This window comes from Nannospalax galili, unplaced genomic scaffold (assembly GCF_000622305.1).
Source record: "Nannospalax galili isolate Female #2095 unplaced genomic scaffold, S.galili_v1.0 scaffold72, whole genome shotgun sequence".
In the NCBI taxonomy this organism is placed as follows: Eukaryota; Metazoa; Chordata; class Mammalia; order Rodentia; family Spalacidae; genus Nannospalax; species Nannospalax galili.
The window spans coordinates 10,674,521-10,691,419 of NW_008336933.1; the positions used below are offsets into that span (position 1 = coordinate 10,674,521).

General features: G+C 42.2%; 1 long non-coding RNA gene across 1 annotated transcript in view; it reads right to left on the reverse strand.

Moving 5' to 3' along the window:
• LOC115070116 overlaps window positions 1-8,799 on the reverse strand; it is a 49,874-nt gene extending 41,075 nt beyond the window's left edge. Inside the window, exon 1 of the long non-coding RNA XR_003849308.1 lies at window positions 8,669-8,799. This is a non-coding gene — a long non-coding RNA (uncharacterized LOC115070116). The remainder of the gene's footprint in view (window positions 1-8,668) is intronic.
• Between the last annotated feature and the right edge of the window lie 8,100 nt (window positions 8,800-16,899).

Consider the following 16,899-nt stretch of genomic DNA (forward strand, 5'->3'; position numbering starts at 1 on the left):
CGTTCTTAACCGCTGAGCCATCTCTCCAGCCCCATGATCCTCTTTTTTGAGAAAACGAAGAGGAAGAGGAGGAGGAGGAACACGAGGAGGAGGAGGATCTCAACTCTTTGTTTTTTGTTTTCGTCTTTCACATTTTGAGATAGACTCTCCCGTCACTCGTGTTGACTTCAAATTTGCTCTATAGCTGAGGATGGCCTTGAGCCATACCCTTCTCCGTCTACCTACCAAGTATGAAGATTACATATGTGTCTAACACCTGAAAATTCTCTTTGTCTTAACAAGATCTCAGATAAACTGTGATTCATTTAACTGAAAAGATGGAAATTTCATTGTAGTAAAGATGAGAGTCTGACCCTGGGTTTTTACAGCCCCTTTGTTTTCAGTCAAATGCAGTGCTAGGCAACATTCAGATGCTGCCCCCTTTGCTCCAGCGGCTATCCTTTGCAGTTATCTGAGGCTGCCCCCCATTTAACTGGGGGTTGGTGACCCCGGAGCAGTATGTCTTCTAGGTGAGTGTCCTCAAGAGTGTGATGCAGCCTCCAAAGCAAGTAAGAGCTCCTCCTTCCCACTACCCTAAGGCAGATGTTAGGAGCCCTTGTACTGCCATAACTTATTTAACTTGATTGATTCAAAGAAAGGCCTTACTTTCCAGCCTTATTTTTCTGCTAGAAAATGAAATGCTAACTTATACAATTTGGAAACCAAGAAGTACATTCCAGAAAAACTTGCAGAAATGACCTATTCTTCTCACTTGTGAAACATGTAGCTTATCCTCTAAGAAAAGGATTCATGGGTATGTGGAGAACACTGATCAGAAACAAGTCAGGCCTGGTGTGCTTACCTTCAATCCCAGCACTCTCATAGGCATAGACAGACAGATCTCTGTGAAATGTAGGCCAACCTGGCCTACATAGTGAGTTCTGGGCCACCTGTGGCTGTAGGGAGACCCGGTCTCAAAAACAAAACAAAATCAATCAACAACTGGGCATGTGACACCTCAAAGCAAAAATTACAATAGTAAAATGTATAGAGACAGACACAGAATGATGGTGGCTGTAGGGCAGGGGAACAGGAAATAGAAGTTGCAGTTTAATGGGGACAGAGTTCTAGCTTTGAAGAATGAAAAGAGTTCTGAAGACTTGAATGCACAGCACTGTGAGGGTATTTAATTCTACTGAGTTGAACACTTAAAATGACTGAAGGGGCCAAGCTTGTGGTCTGCGCCTTTAACACCAGCACTCTGGAGAAAGAGGCAGGCAGAGCTCTGTGAGATCAAGGCCAGTGTGGCCTACATAGTAAGTTCCAGGCCAGCTGGGACTACAGGAAGATCCTGTCTCAAAAAAACAAAAAGAAAAAATGGCTGAAGGGGTAAACTTTAGGTTGTATAAATTTTACCACAAGAAATAGCCAATGCTAGACATTGTTCATTAATATCATATATTTCCCTTTTAAAAAAATCTCCAAGGACAGAGAACTGCCAGTCTACAACAGACCCATCACTCCACAAGTACCCAGGGCTCTGCCAGAAAGCCTCAACTTTACTCCAGTGTTCTTTGCTACTACTTGGCACACAACAAATGACTAAAAAAGGAATGACCAAAAACTGAAAGTTTTCAATATGCCAACTTTAACAATGCTGTCAACACCTTCATGAAGCAGATGTCGATGACACATGAATAACAGACAAGTCACTTTGCATGAATCATATAAATGAATTATTTGTCTTATTACCATATGATTGATAGCAACGCTTTAATACATTAATTCCATCTGACCTGTGAACCCACAAAGTCTCATATGGCATGCAATTAGATTTATGAAGATTATCTTCTGTAATAATTAGGCCTAAAATATTGAGACATGTGAAATGTGTGCTAAATTTCTCCATAAAACTTAGAATGAAAAGGCTTAATAGATATCGGGGCTCAGGCTTGCTTTGCTCAGTGGGGGACATACTGGCTTCTGGGGCAGAGAGGCTGGATCTGTGACAGAGTAGCTAACAACTCTGGGACTTGCATTTAACTCCATATAAGCTGTTTATTACAAAATTCATATGTTTTTTATACATTACAAGGAACTGGCAATCACGTGGGGTATGGCAGTCACATACAAAGATTTAGGGTACAAAGAAACAGGACATATAGCCTTTTAGTTGGCGCCAGCAGGATGCTTAAACTTTTAGTCAAGATTACCAGTTCCTATCCAATAATATATTGGCCACAATATTTTCTTTCTTAGGGCTAAAAGCACATTAAACTTTTAGCTTTTAGCTCAGGAGTAAACCTTTAACCTATCCTAATCTCTTAGCTAATGATTGCTGAGTTGTTTGTTCAGGACAGGGAGATGAGCAGTGACTAAGATGCTTTCCCACAGAGCAAGGAGCCTGTACTTTTGTTCTAGCCACTCTTCTCCTGCTAGTCTTTCAGTGTTCAGCAAGACAGGGATATCAGGGATACTGTTTCAGTGCCCCTCCCTTTAGCAGAGATGCAGCCTGGTCTTGAAAGTTTTAGGCTCGTCTCACCCTAGGGCATGGCATCCTGGTTTCCTACAGAGAGACTAATTACTAATAAAGTATTACATTGACTAGATAGGACCTGTGAATTTTCTTTCAGTGAATTCACTTATTTTAACTTATCCATCACAACTGAAGACACCGTTAAGGAGAGTAGAATCCATAGTTCATCTGGGGAACCAAGGCATGTCTCTGGTCTGACACTGTCAAATGTAGAACTGCCTAGTGCCGGCCTAGGTAGTACAGGACATGGAGTCCCAATGCAGGCAAGAAAATCGAAGTGGTCATATACAAGAGGCCAAATCCATGAGGGAGGGTGAAATCAAACCAATAAATTCAATAATTTAAAGCAGTCATTTTGATCTTCCTGCATTCAATATATAATGAGCACTTCTGAATTGGGAAGAAAGATACAAGTTGTTAGCCCAGAAATTATATTCTTAAAATCCAAAAGGAAATTAGAGAATGAAAAATTAGAATACCTGAAACTTAAAAGGGCACAAGGCAGGCTCCACAGCAAACTCAATTGATAAAGGAAAATGGCAGTGAACTTGGAAATACATCAGTAGAAAGTATCTGATAAACAGGTATCAAAATGATTTAGAAATTAGGTATACAGCCTTGGGGGCCTGTGTGGCACCTCTCTGCTGTGTTCACAGAGCCAAAGGAGAAGATGTTGGGACAAATTATGTAAAGAAATAATGACTAGAAATTACTCAAATATGGTAAAAGATGTAAATTCACAGTTTTAAGAAGTGCAGCAAATCCCAAACTAGATAAACGCAAAGGAAAGCATGCTTAATGCTGAGTATGGCAGCACACACCTTTAATTCTAGCATTCAGAAGGCAAAGGCAGACTGATCTCTGTGAGTTTGTTGCCAGCCTGGTCTACGAAGCAAGCTCTAGACTATCCCTCTCCACATCATGAGACCCTGCCTCAAAAACAAAAACAAATAGCCATGCTTACATACGTCAAAAGTAATGGCAATGGAACAAAATCATTTAAGTGCTAAAAGAAAAGAAATGTTGCCCTGGTTTGTTCCTTCATTGCTGTGACAAAATACTCTGACCACTACCAACTTGGGGAGGAAAGGGTTTATTCATCTTACAACTCCCAGGTCGCAGTTCATCAGGGAGCCCAAGGTAGGAACTTGGGGCAGGAACCTGGAAGCAGGAGCTGGAGCACAGGCCATGGAGGAGTGTTACTGGCTTGTTCCCTTGGCCCCTGTTCAGCCTACTTTCTTATGCAACACAGGCCCACCTGCCCAGGGGTGGCACCACCCACAGTGGGCTGGGACTTCCCACATCACTCATCAAGAAGATGCCCTTTAGACATGGCAACAGGCCAGTCCAATAGAGGAAATTCCTCAATTGAGGTTCCCTCAACCCAGGTGTGTCAAGTTGACACTAAAGCTATCCAGCACAAATGTCAACTCCAATTTCTATATGTAGTGAAAATACCCTTTAGGTCCAATGTGGTATTCTCAGATGAAGGAAAAAGTGACATCATTGCCAGCGTGCCTGAGGCAGGCTGGACAGCTAAAGCCTAGCACAACTGTAGAGCTGCACTCTAGCAGGACCCAACAGAGAAAGACGTCACCTTGCCAGAACCTACTGGGACCAACTGGGCCCACTGAGAAGACTGTTAGCTGTCCTTTCAGTCATAACAATGGCTTTTCCACATTGTTGGCATTGCAGTTTGGGCTATTTCCTTCATGCATCTGATGCCGTGACACATCTGAAAATCCTATATAAGGACCAAAAGGGGGTGTAAACCTTATTCCAATAATATGGAACACTCTCTCAGCTATTACAGGAATTCCCTGCTCTCCAGCTCTACCCCAACTCATGAATAGTCCATTAAAACTTATCCATAAGATGAGCTGCCCAAACTGGCCCACTCTGAGAACTCCCACCATTGTGTAATAAAACTCTCTCCAATTTCCTTACTCTGTGTCCTCTCTGAATTTTTTTCTCTAATGATACGAGGAACCTAGAAACACTGGGTAGAGTCTTTATATCTTTCCTTGAGATTGCCCTGGGTCCTCATAACCAGCTGTATCTCCACTCCAAGAGAAACTGCCAAAGGAAGCTGAATCTGAAGGAAAATGTTTTCAGAAAGAAACTGAAACAGTAAGACTGACAAACCCTTAGTCAAACTAATAAAAAGAAAGAGGGAGAAGACTCAGATTAACAAAATCAGAGATGAAAAGGGAATTATTGTTAGCAACAGACTCCAGTAAAATCCAGATCATCATTAAGGAATACTTTGAAGACTTACATTCCAAAACCTGGGAAACCTAAAAGAAATGGATGAACTTCTAAATACATATAACCTACCAACAGTCAGATGATACAAATAACTTCAACTCATTCATAGCAATGAGTGTGAAGCTGTAATGAAGTGTCTCCCCACAAAGAGAAGTCCAGGTCCAGATGGATTCATCGTTGAAATCTACCAAACCTTTAAGGACGATCAACACTCCTCATATTGTTCCACCAACTAGAAATGGAAGGATCACTGCCAAATTCATTCTATGAACCAGAATTATTCTGATACCAAAACCAGGTAAAGATGCAACAAATAAAGAAAATTACAAATTTCCCTAATGAACATAGATACAAAAGTTTACAATAAAATATTTGCAAACAGAATTCAGGAACATACTAAGAAGATCACATATCATGATCAAGCAGACTTCATGTCAGTGATTCAAGTTTGGCTCAACATATGTAAATCAAAAAGTATAATATAGCATATAAATAAACTTAAGGCCAGAAGTCACATGATCATCTGGATCATTACAGACAAGGTATTTGATAAAGTTAATAAAGTTCTATCATGCTTTCATGATAGAAATCCTGGAGAAATTAGGACTAGATGGGACATCTTTCAAAATAATTAATATCATATACAATAAACCACTAGCCAACTTTATACTACATGGGGGAAATTGAGATCACTTTCTATAAAATCAACATCCAGACAAAAATACCCACTGTTCCCAATACTATTCAATGTAGTGCTAAAAGCCTTAGCTAGAGCAGTAAGACAAGAGAAAGACAGAAAAGGAATTAAAAACATGGAAGGAAAAAGTCGAACTAGGCCTTTTTGCAAATGACCTGATACTTAAAAGACCCTACAGACTCCATCAAAAATCCCTTAGGTCTAATAAACAATTTCAGTAGTTTCAAGATACAAAATCAACATACAACGTTCAGTAGCCTTCATATATACCAACAATGAACTCATAGAGAAGGAAATTAGGAAAAACATTAAGTTCATAATAGCTCAATAAAAAATAAAGCACCTAGAGATAAACCTAACCAAGGAAGCGAATGACTTCTCTGACAAAATCTTTAAGACACTGAGAAAAGGGGGACTGAAGATGGCTCAGCGGCTAAGAGCACTGGCTGCTCTTGCAGAGGACGCAGGTTTGATTCCCAGCACCCATAGGGCGGTTAACAGCTCTCCATAACTTCAGTTCTTCTGGGCACTGCAGGACACAAATGCACCGACCTAAATGCAAGCAATACGTTCATAGACATAAAATGAAAATAATAAATAAAATATTTTTTAAAAGACACTGAGAAAACAAAATACTAGATGATAGAAACACCTACCATACTCCTGGATTGGATGCCAACAGATGGGCATTTGAAGAGTGACTGCATCAGGGGCTTCTAGCCTCTAACCCCTTGATAGGTTCATGATCAGATAGCATTATTGTGAGGTAGAGGTAGAGGCTAATGGCAAGAAGTAAGTCTCTGGGGGCATGCTCCAGATATACCTTGTCCTAGGATCCTCCCTAGCTCTCTCTGCTTCTTCTCTGTCATAAGGTGAGCAACTGCTCTCCCACACCTTCCCTGCCATGATGATGCTCTTCAGGATGTTCTGCATGATGCCCCGCTTTCCCACATCCTCTCAGCAATGGAGCCATGAGACCTGTAAGCAAAATACATCTTTCCTTCTTTAAAATTTGCCTTCATGATACCAAATACTTGGTATGATGACTTAATTTTTTTCAAATGTTTCATTTATTATTTTTATTTTATGTGTATAAGTGTTTTGTCTGCATGTACATAAGTGTACCCATGTGGTGCAATGACCATGGAGGTCAGAAGAGGGTGTCGGATCCCCTGGAACAGGAGTTACAGAACTTGCTAGCTGCCAAGTGGGTGCTGGATCGAACCTAGGTCCTCTGCAAGAGGTAAGTGTACCCATGTGGTGCAATGCCCATGGAGGTCAGAAGAGGGTGTCGGATCCCCTGGAACAGGAGTTACAGATACTTGCTAGCTGCCAAGTGGGTGCTGGATCGAACCTAGGTCCTCTGCAAGAGCAGCCAGTGCTCTTAACCACTAAGCCAGCTCCCCAGCCCCTAAAATAAAATTTTTAAGTGAAGGGGAAAAAAAGCATTAGAAATCTCAAATTTATGCTTGATTGTATTTTTATTTTTGAAGTTATTGAAATGGTTTGAGTGTTGAAAACAAAAATTATAATACTGTAAAGGTGGGAAAATTGAAACACATATGATAACCACAACATAGAAGGGAGAAGGAGAGCTATACAGTTCAAGTCTATGTTCCATTTGAAGTTGTTTAAATAATAATTCTAAGTCGACTTGAAAACAAGACACATTATCTTTTAATCCCTAGAGCAACCACTGAAAGGAAAATACAAAGAGAAATACCAAAAAGAGTTAGCAGATAAAACAGAATAAATTTAAAAATATCCCAAAGTAGGCACACAGAGAAAGAAGAAAACAGAAGAGACAAAAATAGCAAAATGATGGGCCCAGGTCCAGCCATACTAGTATTCATATTAAATATAAATAGTCTAAAAAAGCAAAGGTTGTCAGATTTTCTTTTGTTACAAGTGGACTGATACTTGCTAGATGGCCAAGCAGACTTTAGACTCATTACAACCCTCCTGCCTCAGATGCCTGAGTACTGAAATTAAAGGCATATACCATCACACCTGTCTTAGATTGTATTTCTAAAAAAATCCTGGCCCTGGCCAGGTATGGTGGCACATGCCTTTAATCCCAGCACTAGGGAGGCAGAGGCAGGAGGCTATCTGTGAGTTCCAGGCCAGCTGGGACTACAGGGAGACCCTGTCTCAAAAAGACCAAAATAAAACAAATAAATGAAGTAAAATTTTAAAAACCTGTATGCTGCCTATATCAAACCCACTTAAAATAGGAGATATAGGGGCTGGAGAGATGGCTCAGCAGTTAAGAACCCTGGCTGTTCTTACAGAAGACCCAGGTTTGAATCCCAGCACCCACATGGCAGCTAACAACTATCCATAACTCCAGTTCCAGAGGCTCTGACAGCCTCTTCTGTCCTCCATGGGCATTGCACGACATGGATGCACTTACCTACTTGACTGACCAGAAAAAGTTGTTGTATTCCTTTATTAAGATGAAATGTTAGACTGCAGACCAAGAAAGAGGGAACAGTGTGTAATGATAAAAAGATCAATTTGTCAAGAAGACATACAAATCAATCCATATCTGCCTAACAATAGATCTTCAAATGTGTGAAGCAAAAACTGACAGAGAAATAGATGCATTAATTCACAATAAATGTCTACAAATATGCTTGATAATAACAACATACTTCTTAGAAACCCACAGAAGAATTTTTTTTAATCACTGACATTTAAAGACTATCTATCCAACAATGATAGAATACATGTTTTGAAGACATCTGGAACTTTCGCCAAGCTAGACCACAAGTTGAGTCATAACAACCCTTTAACAAATTTAAGAGAACTGATTTCATACACGATGTCTTCTGCAAACAGCCTGGCCTGGTGATGCACACCTTTAATCCCAGCACTCAGAAGGTGGAGGCAGGTGGATCTCTGTGAGATTGAGGCCAGCGTGGTCTACATAGCAAGTTCCAGGCCAGCCGGAGCTACAGGGAGATTCTGTCTCAACAACAACAACAACAACAACAACAACAGCAAGATATCTTCTGGAAACGAAAATTAAAGTAGAAATTCTACAGGAGTTGCGAGTTGCAGGTCTTGCCCTCATCCCTGTCAGGAAGGTTGCCCTGAAGCACAGGCTCCTTATCAGCTTGCAGGGGTCCCAGGAGATCTGACCTTCAGTTGTCCCTCAGGTAACTCACCTCACCCTTTCAGCCTACCTTTTCTTTCCTCACTTTCCTCTTCTCAAACAGTTATTTCCTAGGATTATTTCCCAGGCAAACTTCTTTCTTGGAATCTGTGTCTAGGAGAGTCCAAGCTAACACAGCTGGTCATACAGCTCATTTGAATTATTCATATTAATTCATCTTTCCCAACCACAAGGAACACTGATTAAGTCAATATAGTTGACCCTTCATCTCTACAAGTCACGCATTTGCCAATTTCGTTATCAGTGGTGTAACCTAAAAAAATACTTATTCCAAAATGTTTAAGCCAGCCAGGGGCGGAGCCCGATACCTAGAGTTAGCTTCGGAGAGTTAGCCTGACAGTGAGATTGGAATGGGAAAAAGAAGTGTGTGCGGCTGCCAAGGAGAATGGCGGGCATCCTGCAAGTGTGGAAGCGAGATGGGGCATTTACAGACCTGGGGTGAGACCATGGGGCTCACAGGGTGCTGGCAAAAGGTATAAAGTTAACAGAGAGGAAGCGATGGGGATGGCCGCAGGTGCTGGGCAGTTTCTTTGTAAGTCATCCCCTCACTCCCTACCATAAAGGACCATGAACAACCGGAGCTAAAACTGATGTTAGTCTGTGAGCCTTGGAGCCTTGGGAGGGCGCACAGAACTTCCCAAGGAGGAAAAAGGGAAGAAAATTTAGTGCCATAAGTGGATAAAAAATATTCTAAACCAAATAAAGTAGTAACCATATGAGAAACAAATTATCAAGAAAAAACAATGACATAAGAGCTATTTATATAGTATATTCATTATGTCAGGTATTACAGGAGATCTAGAGATTTAAGGCATAGGGGAAATGTACCTACATTCTATGAAATATAATACAGTTTTATATAAAGGACTTGAGAATCTGTGGGTTTTGGTATTTGCTAGAGGTCCTGGAACCAATCTTCATAACTGTATTGAACCAATGTTCCTAGGGGAATAGAGGGTAATGTCCTTTAAGCCTTTGGTTACAGCATTTTCATCACCTAATGAATACATATCCTTGACTCACATATGTTTCTATTTAAAGACACCTCATTCAGTGTACACTGTCAAATTTTTAACACTGAATACACCAACAATGTTGTAACACATGCCACTTAACTTTCGTGTTTCCCACATAAGGTATATCATGCCTTCTTACCATTGGGAACACAGCAGAGAGCATTGTGCAGAGAACTCAGCATTGTGCTTGGATGCATTTCACAGCAAAATCACCAGTGAAAATACCAAAAACACTGTGCTAACTAGACCATAAGGACACCTGTTTATAGTACAGCACCAGAATCAAAAAGACTGAACATCACCTTGACACACACTTCCTGTGAGTCAAATTTTCCATCACCCTGGGCATGTCTGCATGGCCGTGGAGGCCCTTTAAGTATGGATTTGGAGATTACAAAGAAATTTTAGGGAGTAGGAAAATTCATGAATACAGAATTGATGAATAATGAGCAATAACTTTTAATAATTTTAAATTTTTGAGTAGGTGATTGATTAATGGAGTTTTTGAGGGTGGGAGGGTCTTACTATGTAGCCCAGGCTGGCCTGGAACTATTTAGTTCAGGCTGGTCTGGAATGTGGAACCCTCCTGCATCAGCCTCCTGAGAGCTGGAATTGCCAGCATGTATTATAATACCTACTATGATTGAAATTTAAGATTTATTTTTATTTTCATTCATGTGTATGTGTGTGAATGCCAGTGTGTCTGTCATATATGTGTAGATGCCCACAAGAGCTAGATTGCAGTCAGTATTGAATCCCCTGGAGCTGGAGTTACAGGTAGTTGTGTGCTGACAGACCTGGGTGATAGGAACCAAACTTGGATCCTCTAGAAGACCAGCAAGTGCCCTTAACCACTCTCCATCCTGGATGAATTTTTAAATTTAGTTCTTTATAGTACACAAGGAAGAATGGCAGATCATCTTTTTTAGTGAACAGGGTGCCACCTACTTCTACCATCCGTGGGTGCCTTTCTCTAACATCCTCCTTAGCCTTTGTGCTGAATACCTTCAGTTGTCAACTTGACACACCTGGTTGCAGAGAACCTCAACTGAGGAATTCCCTCCATTGGATCGGCCTATGGCCATTTCTGCGGGGCATTTTCTTGATTGTCAAGGGATGTGGGAGGGCCCAGCCCACTGTGGACTGGGCAGGTGGTCCTTGATAGATAAAGTAGCCTATGGATGAATCCATGGTTGATCAGCAGAAAGCACCAGGACACAGATAAAACTCCATCAGAATAGAGTTTATTAGCAAAGGAGCACATGGGACAGATTCCCTTCTGGGCAGGGAAAATGTCTGCACGGGTTGCGAGCTGGGTTCTTGTTGCGGGTTCTCCTCAGGCCAGCTGTGAAGACCCTAACCTGGATCTGGTCCCCTGCCGATTGGGGGGACAAGAGGCGCGGAGTCAAACACACAGACTCCGGGAGTCAGGTAGAAGCAAGCACTAGGTGAGGTGCTGCAGGCTTGTTTAATGCAGCAGGGGGCACGACATATATCTCCCTTTTCTCTACCCCCGAGTCCCTTTTGTCAGCATATCATTTTCTGATCGGTCCACGCCACGCAGTCTGTCAGCAGTCACTGGGCTCATGAGCAGGGTACAGAGGCGTGGGCTCCTTTTGGCAGGCTATTTGCAGACCAAGAAGTGAAGTGAATTCTCGCTGAATCCCAGGGCTCTGGGTCCGTGCCATCTTTGGAGGCCTCCTGCTACAGGGTCTTTTTAAAGGGGGAGGCTTCTGCTTCCTGCAGAAGGCAGGAAGATGTTTTGTTTTGTTTTTTTAAGTTGGGGGGGGGTAGCAGGACTGTTAAAACCTGCCCTCTTTAGAGATCAAAAGGGAAGCCTGCTGTGTTGGCCAAACAGTGGAGAAAAGTCTGCTTCTCTTGACTTCAAAGACCAAGGTGCTTATCAACGGGGCTTGTGAGGCCCTGTTGGTGAGGGGGCAGGGCTCTCTGAACCTTATCAGTCCTGTGTTGTGTAAGAAAGTAGGCTGAGCTCAGGCCAGAGGAGCAAGTCAGCAAGCAGCATTCCTCCATGGTCTGGGCTCCAGTTCCTGCCTCAGGTTCCAGTCCTGAGTTCCTGTCCTGGCTTCCCTCAACGATGAAATGTAATCAGGACATGTAAGCCAAATAAACGCTTTCCTCCCCAAGTTGGTTTGGTCAGTGTTTTATCACAGCAATAGAAAGAACAGCTTTGAATGAATATAAAGTATATACCACTGTGCTTAATACATATTTTATGATTATCTCTGTGGCTGTCCTGGCCCAACTGTAGTGTAGCCATCATTCTCATTCTGTTCTGTGCAGCTGGACTCTGGATAAACTATAGATTGGACTTTGTATAAATAAGAAAATGGAGGCTGTTTAGAAAAATAAATAGCTATTTATTTCATAGTAGTGTCTACCGCTCCCAGTTTTCCCAGAGGAGGACCCCTGAGCGATACTTCTTTGCTACAGAAATAGGTGAAAGTTGATCATTGAGCACACACAAAAGGAGTGAAAGAGGCTTGGATGAATTAACAAACCATGCAGGTATAGGAATTTAGGTGGAAGTGAGCAAATGAGTTAACTATTTCTGAAATATGCTGTCTAAATTACAACAATTTGGAATAAGGAAAACCCAGAAGTAGATAAGAATATTACTTTTAGGATCTCTGCCAAAATCATTGTGTGTTGTGATGGAAGGTGATACCAAGCCTAACTTAAAAAAAAAGAAAGAAAAGAAAGAAAGTGAATTACAGTTGGAGAGATGGCTCAGTAGTTAAGAACACTTACTGATCTTGCAGAGGACCCAGGTTCGGTTCCCAGCACCCAAATGGCAGCTAACAACTGTCTGAAACTCCAGTTTCAGAAGATGCAGGTAAAACACTCATATACATAGAATAAAAATAGATAAATCAAACAAAAAGAGAAAGTGAATTGATTTTGTAAAGAATGGATGATAAGTGTTACCAGAACTTAAGAGTCCATGTTGCTTGCTACTCTGTTGAAGGCCTGGGAGACAGAGACAGTGGAAGGAAGTAGATTTGTTCATGGAGGGCCTGAGGCAGCTAGTCAGGAAACAGAAGGACATGGGAAAGGGAAGTCCTCCCCTTCATTCTCCTGATTCTAATTCCCACTTCACTGAATGACATCAATGAGCTTGTCCATAACCATAACTACATAAACAGCTGCAGTCTCCTTTCTTAGAAACATCATAGATAAGGCTGTTCCACATGCTGATGATCTAAACCGTAGTGCACCCTCCTTGTGACGACCTGTGTCAGGAAGGATACCTTTGATCAATGTTTTTTCTACTTCTACTCCCTTGTCCATCTGCAAGCCTGCACAGTGTACCTAAAAATTGTCTCCTCCTCAAGGGCAGAATTCTATAGAGAAGAAAAGGAATCCACCAGCACATACTTTATGTAAAGCCCTATTATGTAAAGCCCCTATGTCACATGTGTAGCTACTGCCCAGGCACTGACTGGTGTTCTGCTCCTAATGCATGAACTTGACTCTCTTCAAGTACATCTTACCTTTCTTCTTCATCAGTAAATTCACTAACTGCTTCACTCTGACTCATCCTAAGGTAAAAGGTCAAAACCAAGTTGTGGCTGAATAGAGGGCTCTCTGAGTCTCTGGTGGGACTCCTCTGTTGCCTGAGGACAGGGCACCAAGTCTCTGATGAAGCTCCTTTGTCTCCCAACCCCCAACCCCTACTGTGTCTCTAAGGGGGAACCTCAGGCTACCCACCCTGCAGCATCTGAGTTCAATTTCCTGCCACCAGTGACAGGCCTTGAGGAAAACAGAGGAATCTTTACTGTCTCAAATCTCCATCTTTGGGGGGCTTAAGGATTACTATGGGGTACCTAGGATGTACAGCGAGACAATAGGAAGGAGTTCTCTGCACTGGGTGGGGTCTTCCTCCAGAATTCTCATCTCTGACTCCTCTCCTCCATCATTAAAATGCATTTAGTCCTTGACTTCCTGGGGCTAGTGTTAGATACATTATTTTTCTGCAAGTTATCTCATTTGAACCTAAAAGAAGAGAGAGCATTAGAATGGTCCCTTTTCAGCATTTAGAACACCATGTGAAAGGGGTGAGTTGTTAAAAGATTAAGGGAAAGACAGACATATAGGCAGACACCTGTAATTCCAGCACTGTAGAACAATTCTGACATAGAGCTTACCCAGGGCTATTCAGTAATACCCTGACTCAGGAAGAAAGAGAGAGAGAGAGGAAGAGAAAAATAAGCAGGAGGAGGAAGAGGAGGAGGAAGAGGAAGAAGAGAAGCAGCAGCACTACATATAATCCCAGCACTTGGGAAGTGAAGTCAGGAGGATCAGAAGTTCAGGCATTCAGGTCTATAATTCTGTAACTTGGGAGGCAGAGGCAGGAGGATCATCACTGTTTGAGACCAGCCTGGACTACATAGTGAGACCATGTCTCAAGAAACTAAATGACTGACTGACTGACTGACTGACTGACTGACTGACTGACTGACTGACTGGCTGACTGACTGAATGACTGACTGGCTGGCTGGCTGGCTAGAGGAATGAATGAATGAATGAATGAATGAAGAATGAATGGATTATTAATTAATTAATTAAATGGAAAGTGAAAGCATGAGATGACAACATAAGTCAGCATGGGCAAAACTTGGAGGATTTACTTAGAAAGATAAGTCACAAGATTTCAGTCATAGAGTAAGATCAGGGAAGTGTTACATATCATGACAGCATCATAATCCATTTTATTCTTTATAACTGAATAAGAGAAGCTACTTCACCTTCTGGAAGCTGGGGAGTTTACCGATCAAGGTTCCAGGATCTGGTCAGGGCCTTTCTGCTGTCTGCTAACATGGCTGATAGTAGCCCAGGGGGTCATCTAACCCTAATCACTTCCCAAAAGTTCACCTCCAAATACCATCATCACATGAATTTGGAGATGAAGCTACCCAAACATGAATTTGGGGGGACAGTTCAGACCACAGCAGTTAGGTTTACAATTTAGGAAGGTCAGTCTGGGATCAGATAGAGAATGGACAGCAGAAGTGGGACTCAGAGCAAAACTGGCCAGTGCTGGTCAAGTAACAGCAATCCAGAAACAGTGAGGGCTTCAAGGTAGACTTTGCAGAGAGAGAAACAGGAAAAACCAAGACACAGCTATGAGACAGAACCAGAGGCAGGAGATGTCAGTGAGACAGAGGAAACTCAAGCTCTTCCAGATCTCTAGCTTACAATGTTAATTGGGCGATGTTGTCAGAATCATTCTTCACAGCTAGATGTGGCAGAATTTTAGAAGCCATAATAACATTATTTGATTAAATACAAGAAATAGAAACAATCATTATGGCAGACAAGCTCAGCAATCACAGATCCTACCACATCACCTTAAGAAATATCTGACCCAAACTGAGCACACACTGTGAAGGAGAGACCCTGGTCCCTAAGATCCAGTGTAGCTAGAGACAAGGCCTAGGTTCTCGTGACCACCAAGTCTGGGGTTCTGTCTATCAACTCCCTTCCTAGGCAGCACTGCTCGCATGCAATCAAGCCTCTAAGGTGAGATCTAACTGAACTGGGCACCTCCTTCCCCAAGATCTCCACAAGAACCAAGAGACTTTGATCATACAGTAGAGTAGAAATGAGAGCTCTGGATGGGGTCTTGACAAGTGTTCTGCATGTCTTCCTTTCTTTCCTTTTAAAATATTTTATGTGTATGAGTGTACTGCCTGCATGTAAGTGCATTTATGTCATGCAATGCCAGCAGAGGTCAGAAGAGGATTCCGGATCCTATGGAACTGGCGTTATGGACAATTGTTAACCACCATGAGGGTGCTGATTTGAACCTGGATCCCGTGCAAGAGCAGTCAGTGTTCTTAATCACTGAGCCATCTCTCCAGCCCCTTTTTCTTTCCTTTTAAATGACATTTTATTATTTAGAGTGCAAGAGGAAGGGAGGGGCATGGGTGTGCCATGGAGCAGGTATGGAGGTCAGAAGACAATTTGCAGGAGTTAGTTCTCTCCTTCTACCATCTGGGTCCCAGGGATTGAACTCAGGTTGTCAGATTGGCAGCAACTGCCTTTATCCCTTTACCTGCTGAGCCATGTTGCCAACTGCCTTTAGCATTTCTTTTGTCTGGCATTACCCTCTGGGTGTGTGGAGTCTATGACTGCACTGGGGACTAGATGATAGGCATGCCTGATGGATGTTCAGTGACTCCTAGTACTATCAGCAGAGTCCAAACTCCTTAGCATGGACACAGTGGTCTTTGTGCTCCAGTGGAGCGCTGCCTAACTCTCAATAGGCCCCTTTCATTGAGAATTGCTCTACCAACACCCCAATCTCAATCCCAGTCTCCAGCCAAGCAGTGTGTTTACATGGCATGGCCTCTGCTCCTAGTATTGTTAGCCACTAAGCAAGGCAGGCATCTCCAGGAGCAAGCTCCTAAATTAATGTGCTTGCAAAAGTGTCCTTTGTTCAGCTAAAACTTCATTACAGGTAAGTGTGACCAGTGGTATTCTTGTCCATCTTTTAAGCATGTGCTCCATGACTTTAAACTAAGCACTCTCAGGAATGTACTCCTAACTGAACATGCTAAGAAATAGGCCAATCTCTATATGAATGTATGTAGGCTCTCTGAATAAAACTTCCACACTTGCTTTGAGCAAGGACACTGCCTTGGAAATAACTTCTGTGCTCACCTAGCCTGCTGCATCCTTTTCCAAGATAGGAACCCATTCCATTTAGTTCTAGTAAGTCTGGTAGACCAAAGGCAGACCCAAGGTGATCTGCCAGAAAACTCTGTCCCCTCAACCACCTCCCCTCACTCAACACTAGCACATAATGAAGCTTTAATCAATGACAGCAGGCAGGGTGTAAATGGTTTTGTGTGAGTAGGGTATTACTATTCCAACATTCTTTATGTTGACTGTATAAATGGGCTTTTCAAATCCTTTACTATCTTATTGGTTCCCTAATGAATGACTTAAGTAAATCGTACACACACACACACACACACACACACACACACACACACACATATTAGGTTACGAAGAAGAGTTCGTTTCCCAAATCCTCATACAGTAGGCATAAACCTAAGAGTTCACTTGGTGATGTGAAATGTTTCACTCATCCAACTATGTGTATCAGCCAGGGATTTTAAAAGTCATTCTGAGAAGTGTTTCATGGTCTGGAGAACAACAAATTTCCCCCTATCTGCAATTTCTGATGTAGCTTAGTAGC